We start from the raw sequence: 7,666 nt of genomic DNA, 5'->3' as shown, positions 1-7,666 counted from the left end.
TTTCGCCATTATACGTAGTCTGACTTATCCCGATGCGCCAGACACGTAAACTTTCCAAGAAGTAACAGAATTGGTGAAAGAGCACTACGACCCAAAACCACCCCTCATTTTGCGTAGGTACAGATTCTACACAGCGAAGCGGGAAGACAGGGAGTCAGTCACGAATTTCTTGACCCGCCTGAGAAGGCTGGCGGAAAAATGTGAGTTCGGCCCGACGCTAAATGAAATGCTTCGGGACCGGTTAGTGTGTGGTATAAACGATCTCACAATACAGAAACGCCTGTTGGCGGAAATGGAGCTAGACTGAAGGCAGGCGTTACAGCTCGCACTGTCCCTAGAAAAGGCAGCAAGTGGGGCGCAGGAACTACAGTGCACGCCAATGGAGGTAGATACCTGTGAGAGGGACTACCACAACGGGTCCTGCTACCAGATAGCCACTCTCAGGAAAAACCTGAGGAATAGAGGGAAAAAGGAAAACCCCAGAACTGCCCCCAAGCCTGCCAGGACTAACTGGAGACAGAGGGAAGTACCGGCTGAGGCTCCCCCAACAGAGAAGGACCGTTTCTGGCACCAGACAGAGTGGGGTAACAACGACAGAAACCCTAGAAGGAGGTGGCAAAAGAGCAATAGCAGGTGGAGACGCAGGGAAGTACACAACCTAGACGCCCCATCCTCCTCCGAAGAGGAACAATTATATAATATTACAACGAAGAAAGCAGAACCCATTAGGATTACCCCACGGGCGAACGGGCGGCCGACAATAATGGAAATAGACACGGGTGCGGCCATATCAGTAATGGGAGTGGCAGCATTTAGAAAAATCAAAGATGGACTCCAGCCACTAACCCTAACAAAACCATCGACAAAACTTAAAACCTACACGGGGGAAACCCTGGAAGTTCTAGGCACAACTCATGTACCTGTGGAATATGAGAAACAATTGTTCAGATTACCGTTGACGATAGTAGAGGGCTCCGGACCGAGCTTAATTGGACGGAACTGGCTGAAAGTCCTAAAATTAGACTGGATGAAAATTTTCCAGAATGGAAGCGGGCAGTTGAGTGGAGTACTCCAAAAATACCCGGAGGTCTTCCAGGAAGGTTTGGGGGAAATCATAGGCGCCAAAGCAACTTTGCACGTAGACCCAGAACCCCTTCCGAAATTTTGTAAGGCCAGGCCGGTACCTTTTGCATTAAGAAAGAAAGTAGATGACGAAATAGAAAGGTTACGGCGCGACGGCATTATCAGACCAGTACAATTCTCGGAATGGGCAGCGCCGGTGGTACCAATTTTGAAGCCAGACGGCTCGATACGTCTCTGTGGAGATTTCAAACAGACAGTAAACAAATACGCACTGCTGGACAAATACCCAATCCCGAAAATAGACGACCTATATGCCAAATTGGCAGGTGGGCTTTTGTTCACGAAACTAGACATGAGCCACGCCTAGCTGCAATTAAAACTGGACAAGGGCTCCCAGAAGTTCGCTACGATCAACACCCTGAAGGGCCTTTTTCGTTATACTAGGCTACCTTTTGGAGTGTCATCAGCCTGCGCTATATTCCAACGTACGATGGAAAATATTCTGCAGGGACTACCGCAGGTGGCGATTTATTTGGATGATGTCTTAATCACGGGTAGGACAAACAGGGAACACTTAAGGAACCTGGAGGAAGTGCACAGGCGTTTCGCAAAGGCAGGCGTACGGCTAAAAAGGGAAAAATGTGTTTTTCTGGCCCCACAAGTGACGTACCTGGGATATAAAGTAGACGAGTCAGGCTTACATCCATTAGAAGACAGAGTAAGGGCAATAAAAGAAGCCCCAGCTCCCACCACGGTCCAGGAGTTACGATCATTTCTAGGGTTGGTAACCTATTATGGAAAATTTATTGAAAATAGGGCGTCCATCCTAGAACCCCTCCACCAGCTACTAAAAAAGGGGCAAGAATGGAAATGGTCCATCCGCCAAAACCGAGCATTTAGGGACATTAAGGAACAGCTGTCATCCGAAAATGTCCTAGAGCATTATGACCCAAGGAAGGAGTTGGTGGTCACTTGTGATGCATCCCCCTACGGGATAGGAGCCGTCTTAGCCCATAGAGGAAGGAATGGGGAAGAACGGTCAATAGCCTATGCTTCGAGGACCTTGGCGATGGCTGAGAGGAGGTATGCCCAAATCGAGAAGGAAGGACTGGCGGTGATATTCACAGTAAAAAAATTTCACCAGTATCTGTACGGGCGGAAATTCACCATAGTGACGGACCATAAGCCGTTATTAGGGTTATTAAAAGAAGACAAGTCAATACCCCCAATTGCATCAGCTAGAATCCAACGCTGGGCGTTGCTACTGGCGGCATAGATATGTTCTGGAGCACAGACCGGGAACGCGAGTAGCACATGCAGATGCTTTGAGCAGACTTCCCCTCCCGGACACTCCGCCGCAAATACCAAAAGTAGAGGAGACAGTAATGACTCTAAATTTTTTGGACACCCTACCAGTAGACGCACAACATATTCGGTTGTGGACGCAAAAAGACCCAGTTTTAGCCAAGATGAAGCATTTACTGCTAACAGGGGAACTGGAAAGACCAGTGGAGCCCCAGATGCACCCATACTGGAGCAGAAGGGACCAAATAACCGTAGAAGATGGTATCCTATTATGGGGAGCCCGGGTAATCGTCCCAGCTCAAGGCCGTCAGGCAATCTTAACTGAGTTACATCACGGACACCCAGGGGTGTCTAAAATGAAGATGCTAGCTCGAAGCTACGTTTGGTGGCCAGGTTTGGACACAGACATAGCAGCCTTGGTACGTCGGTGCCAGGAGTGCCAACAGGGGCAAAGAGTGCCACCAGCGGCGCCATTGCGCCCGTGGGAATGGCCAGGCAGACCGTGGACCCGTCTGCATATTGACCATGCCGGCCCTTTCATGGGCTCAATGTTTTTGGTGGTAGTGGATGCCCACTCCAAATGGTTGGACGTCCACCGGGTAAACACGGCAAGCACAGCATTGACAATTGAAAAGCTCAGGGCCTCGTTTGCAACACAGGGACTTCCGGAGGTATTGGTGTCGGACAACGGAACGGCATTCACAAGTGGGGAATTTGGAAAATTCCTGAAGGAAAACGGAGTCCGTCACATCAAAACGGCCCCTTACCATCCAGCGACCAACGGCCTGGCAGAGAGAGCGGTCCAGACACTTAAAGCGGGACTCAAGAAGCAGCCGGCAGCGTCAATAGACACAAAGCTCTCCTGCTGGCTGTTTGACTACAGGACCACACTGCATTCCACAACGTGCATACCGCCAGCTGAACTCTTAATGGGAAGGCGGCTGCGAACGAGGCTGAGTCTCCTTTTCCCAAATTTAACGGGGAAAGTGGAGAAACGCAGGGGGCATGATAATAGTCGGCAGCAGAGACATTTCCAGGTGGGGGCACCGGTTTGGGTCAAGAATTATGGGAATGGACCAACGTGGGTCAAAGGCACGGTAGAGTCCCAAACAGGACCCATATCCTATGAGGTTTCAATAGGAGGTAAGGTGCTGAAGAAACACCTAGACCAAATAAGGGCAGCGGAATCACACCTGGAGGCAGGCGAAGCAGGACCGCCTCAAGCTGGGATAGCCCAGACGGAAAGGATACCCACACCCCAGCCCCGAGCAATTTCTCCAGACCCCGTCATCCAGTCATCAGAGTCGGAGATGAACACACTCGATGAGGCCGCCGCGACACCTCTCCCCGAGGAGGAGGAAGAACAACTTCCAAGGAGGTCGTCAAGGAAAAGACGGGCACCTATAAGGTACACCCCGCCCACTTCGGAGAACGACCCGGTGGACGACACAGGTGACAGACCCAGACTTGAGGAGCAGGAAGAAGCTCAGAGGAATGCCAGCTGGCAGGAATTCCTCGGACCTTGGGGGAGGGGAGGGGTGTAATGAACTCCAATTGGCTTTATTGGTTGGCCAATTGGAGTATGAGCTTCCTCAATGACAGCTCATTGAGGGGGCCCATATAATCACCTGTGTAGGCTTTGTGAGCCAGTCTTAAGTTGACTGGACTGCTAGCAGCACTGTTTGTAGCTGCTCCTGTAATATTGTTATTGTAAATAAATATTGGTGTGGTGACGGAACTCCTGCCTCCCGTGGATTACTACAGTGGTACTCTGAGAGACAATGGAACCCCACCCTGTTTTCAGACAACGTTAATTCTAAAGCATACATTAACTAATTGCCATCTCCGGTGGAGGCAATGGAAGGTCATGGGAGATGAGTATTATCTCAACGAGAAATATCCTGTGCGAAACGTTCCAGATGGATTTTGTGGACTCCGCTTCCCAGGAATATGCAAACCGGCCAGCAGAAAAGCTGCCCATGTGTGTGCCTGTGTGTGTATGTGAACTGGTGATGGAAGTGTCAGAGTGTGTGTGTGTGACACAGAAGAAAAAGCCAGCCATCAGCAGCACCCCTGGAAAAGTTTTTTGCAGGTATCTCTCACTCTGATTGTGGAAGCAAACCAAATCCGCAAAAACGACAGCTGCAAAGGAAACAGGGAAGCTTCTCAGCCGAACTGCAGAGCACTTTAATCTTAAAACTGACTATTCGCCTGCTGAAGTCGACTCTACAGGAATTATGAATCACGATGGTTTCAAAGCTCAATTATCGACTGCTCACGGGTCAAGACTGTTTTGCATATATTTTTTTACTTCCTTACTTTGGACTTGGTTCTCATTTCTAATTTGTATGAATACATATACAGATTTAGAATTTTCTTGAGGAGTAGTTAATAAACTCACTGTTGCTTGAATTCAAGATAGCTTGGTTAGGTTGGCTCATTGTAAAACATAAATATTGGGACTGGGAAAAGGTATCCATTAGAAAGGGATCTTTTTTAGATTAATCTTGTTGCTATCAACAGAGGGGGTTGAATAAAGAAAGGGAGATGTTGTCGATTAATGTTGTTTCCGAGGGAGGGACAGGGGCACTTTAAGAGTTTGATCATGTGATGTGATGACATCATCGGCAGTTGTGGGCAGGCTAGCAGTCAGTCTACACTAGCAGTCTTCATGACAACACCTTCCCAATAAAGCTCTTGTTTGTTTTCTACCTTCATGGTCTGCAAACGTCTCTTAAAATATCACAGGAGACGGTTTGTCCCTCCTTACCTGGGGCACAACAATTTGTGGGGTCTCGTCGGGGTTAACCAAATTTTTGAAAGAAATGGGGTACTCACTTCATATTCAGACATGAAATATCCCATCCTTTTATTTACATGTAAGGAGTTGTGTCCTAAAGTGCTTTTCATAATCAGAGATTGAGGACTTCACCTTTTTCGATATGGAGAGCCATATCTGTGTCTGCATATAGGGATAAGTAGTTCAGAGTCCAAAGATATCTGAACTGATTAAGATTTTTTTGCAGTGTTTAATAAGTCCCCTCCAGGATTGGTGTTTTGAATATAATGAGGATCTCTTCATGTCTGGTTTATTGTCTCACAGGAGTGTTCATTTCAGTTCCTGCAGGACAGCAGTTTTAATAAAGAGCTGACATTTCTCTTATGGCTTGTTCTGAAAATGGTCATTATCAGCTTCAACCACCACGACTGCCCCTCCCACCCTACCCAACCGGTCAACTCCCCACCACCCACAGAGGGAGAGGAGAATGTTAGACATTAATCATTCTGTGGGTAGCTGCGGCTTTCTGCTTCGATGTACCACTGAGCACCTGTCGTGAAGCTGTGCACTGCTCATGTCTTTGTTTTATGCCAGTCTTTATGTTCTGGCATAATGTAATAAGGTTGTCAGGATATTTTGGAATAAGTATCGAGCAACCAGATCATTGTAAGAATGGCATAAATTCCAGCGCAGTTTTGACATTTGTGTGATTTTTGGGCCATTGGAGAATGCATACCAGGGGTCAGAAACTCTTGATGGCTGTCATAACAGAGGCGATTGCATAGTGGTATTGTCACTGGACTAGTAATCCAGAGACCCAGGATAAGGACCTGAGGACCCAGTTTCGAATCGGCAGATGGTAGAACCTAAACTCAATAAAATATATGGAAGTAAAGGAAGATGGTTGTGGTGGTTGGAGATCAATCATCTCAACTCCAGGGCATCACTGCAGGAGTTCCTCAGGGTAGTGTCCGAGACCCACCCATCTTCCCCTGCTTCATTCCATCATAAGGTCAGAAGTGGGGATGTTTGCGGATGACTGCACACTGTTCAGCAGCATTTGCAACTCCTCAGATAATGAAGCAGTCCATGTCCAAATGAAGCATGACATGGACAATATCCAGGCTTCGGCTGACAAGTGGCAACATTTACACCACACAAGTGCCAGGCAATAGCCATCTCCTACAAGAAAGGATCTAACTATCGACCCTTGACATTCAATGGCATTACCATCGCTGATTCCCCCACTATCAACATCCTGGGAGTTACCACTGATCAGAAGCTGAACTGGACTAACCACATTAATACTGTGGCTACCAGGGAAGGTCAAAGGCGAGGAATCCTACAGAGAATAACTCACCTCCTGACCCCCCAAAGCCTGTCCACCAACTAAAAGGCACAAATCAGGAGTGTAATGGAATACTCTCCACTTGCCTGGATGAGTGCAGCTCCAATAACACTCATGAAGCTCGACACCATCCAGGACAAATCAGTCCACTTGATTGCTTCCCGATCCACAAACATTTAAACTCTCAACTACCGACGAACAGTGGCAGTCATGTGTACCATCTACAAGATGCACTGCAGTAACTCACCAAGGTTCCTTAGACAGCACCTTCCAAACCCACGACCGCTACCATCGAGAAGGACAAGAGCAGCAGATACCTGGGAACCCACCACCTGGAGGTTCCCCTCCAAGCCACTCACTACCCTGACTTGGAAATATATCGCCGTTCCTTCACTGTCACTGGGGCAACATCCTCGAACTCACTCACTAACAGCATCGTGGGTGTATCAGGGACTGCGATGGTTCAAGAAAGCAACATACCACCAGTTGCACTATCAATTATTACGACGAGAGTAGAGACTAATCAAGGCTTTATTAAGCAGAGATGTGTGGCCTCCTGCAGTAGGCGGAGCCAGCAGGCAGGGATATACCCCCGTACCACTAGTAGAGGAGCCTTACCGTATTACATCTACTATACCGTTACTACATCTACTATACAGTCAGTGGTGACTACCACATTCACCCCCTGTTAAAAAAGAGTCCAGCGGGGGTGGTGGAAAAGTTTACAGTTCAGGCAAAATTTACAAGTTCAGGCAAAATCCACAGGTTCAGCTGGTCGGGTGCCTTGATCCTCCGCTGTGATCAATTAAATTGATGTGATATTCTTCGATACATTATTTTAACTCAGTATGTGCTAAAGGTTGAATGCTTCCCTAAACAGACAATGCCACCCCAATGCTCATCTGTTAATATTGCTAATGGTAATTCTGTCTCTTACGTCACACAAACAGTATAACACAACAGATAAAATGTATAATAGATATAAATTCTATACAGCAAGAGTGTTCCTGGCAGCGTGAGTCAGGCAAAGAGGCATCAGGACATTTAATGGCAGAAAATTCTGTCTGATTCTGACAATTTACATCGGAATTGTTTTATCAATATTAGACCCTGGTGTTCACTTGGTTTGCCTTCTGTCACCCTGGCAGTGG

General features: G+C 47.6%; 1 pseudogene; it reads left to right on the top strand.

Annotated features, from left to right (window-relative positions):
* The first annotated feature begins 769 nt into the window (after positions 1 to 769).
* LOC119977289 lies at positions 770 to 3,509 on the top strand (annotated as a pseudogene).
* Positions 3,510 to 7,666: the final 4,157 nt, after the last annotated feature.

The sequence above is a fragment of the Scyliorhinus canicula genome, chromosome 1, assembly GCF_902713615.1.
Source record: "Scyliorhinus canicula chromosome 1, sScyCan1.1, whole genome shotgun sequence".
Taxonomy (NCBI): domain Eukaryota; kingdom Metazoa; phylum Chordata; class Chondrichthyes; order Carcharhiniformes; family Scyliorhinidae; genus Scyliorhinus; species Scyliorhinus canicula.
This window is presented reverse-complemented; position numbering and strand designations above follow the sequence as displayed.